Raw genomic sequence first — 1,867 nt, forward strand, 5'->3', positions numbered from 1 at the left:
TGATATGAGGGCTTAATAAATCAGTCCTTAATGCTCCCCCAAAGCACTGAGAGATGGAAATGGGGCAGAATCTTTAGAAAGATAATGACATACTTCCTATGTTCGTAGATAGAATCTAGACTGAAGCCGTCAGCGACAGTCGGCTTCCTAAATCTTCACTGTAAAAGTAATGTAGGAGTGATGCTTAGTGCCTCTCCATTTTCAAACAAGGTGGCTCATAGGAGTAGTTGTTGGCAGCGAGTCTGAGCACTGATGCTAATGCACGTGATGTTTAAATAATTCTTACTGAAGAGAATCTCTCCCAACTGGTCTTTTGAATCCTGGATATAGATGGATTCCTTCCCCCATACCAGTCCCTTGGCTAATTGTTCTCAAATCGAAAAAAAGATCAAGATTCTTCATCTTTAAAAAGTTGAATAAGGCCATTTGTTGTATCTTAAAGACAAAGCCCCGCCTTCTAAGGTGGGCTCATCTGAACACACTTGCAGGTGACAAGTAGTTAAAGGACAAGAAGGAGAGCCTAGAACTGCCCTGAACACGGAGACAGGAGGCTTGCTAGTCTCGTGAAAATGGGTTTTCTAAAGAACATGGTCTAGCTCAAGTTTGGCTTATGAAGCTATACCGTTAACCCCTCAATTTCCCGGGTAACTGTATCCTGGTTTGGGGTGTTAGTCATCCTCAGTATTTGAAAGAACATTTCCTACAAGGGATCACTCACCATCACACACTCGAGTGTCTTCGTTCAGGTAGTAACCAGTCGGACAGCGGCACTGAAGCTGCCGAAGGTGTTGATACACTTCCCGCCTTGGCACAGCCCTGGAAGCTCCTGGCACTCATCAATGTCTATCAGAAGGAAAAAACAAGGCATGTCTTCAGGATGCGAACCAACCCAGGTCATCCAAAAGGTGTGTGTGTTGAGGCAAAGCAGAAACGTTTACCTTCCAATATAACGGTGATGGGGTTTGGACGAAAACCTTCTCCTCCCGGGCAAAGGATTTTATATTCAGCTGTAGAAACAAAAGGTTCCACGTGAGTTCCTAACACCTTCCGGAGAAAGGCTGACACATCTGACAGACAATGCTAACCTTCCAGAATCTTCCGCTCTTATTTAGCCATTTAAAGCAAGGGAGCATCTTAGCGTACATGTAAGGCCTAAACGTAAGGCCGCTGTGCTGATCTTGGGAACCTGCAGTTGCTCTCCCGGTCCTACATTCTTGTGAGGTAGTTCATGCTCTATCTCTGTCGCTGCTTTTAAAAACAGAGTTCCCTTCCATTTCTGTTTCCCCGCACACTTGACTCCGTCCTGGTTGTACTTATCAGTCCTTCCTGGGTGTCACCATCTCCCTTAATAATGATCATCAGCCCGTCCCCAAGACCCTTTCCAAACAGAGCTTAGGGGATTCTTCACTTATAAGCAGCCCACTGCCCTCCTTGATGTCTAGATATCTTTCTCACTCCTCTATTCCAAACATGTAAAACCCAGATGTTTTTTAAAAAGCCGTCTTTCCCAGCATCTTTTAACTCCTCCATCAAGCCATGAAGATCCACATAGAACAATTCTTTCAGTGTCATGGCCTCAGCATGTGAATGACAGGGATGCAGCTATAAAAATCATCCTAAAAACCCTAGACTCTTGCCCTGGCTTTGTGAACCATGTGGGACCTCATATATATTTAAATTCCCATTCTAAGTTGAGCTAGTGCCTTTTGTTGATCATTATTAATTTAAAAGCTGAATTCCATGTTCCCAAGTCCAAATCTGGGTTTTCTCCTCCTAATCTCTTACTATCAGTGACATCGGGGTCCCTCCCCCTTTAGTTTCTTCTTCCCCTCTTTTGGGTGTTCTCCTCACTTAGGACATGTCGCTT

The sequence above is a fragment of the Peromyscus leucopus genome, chromosome 9, assembly GCF_004664715.2.
Source record: "Peromyscus leucopus breed LL Stock chromosome 9, UCI_PerLeu_2.1, whole genome shotgun sequence".
In the NCBI taxonomy this organism is placed as follows: domain Eukaryota; kingdom Metazoa; phylum Chordata; class Mammalia; order Rodentia; family Cricetidae; genus Peromyscus; species Peromyscus leucopus.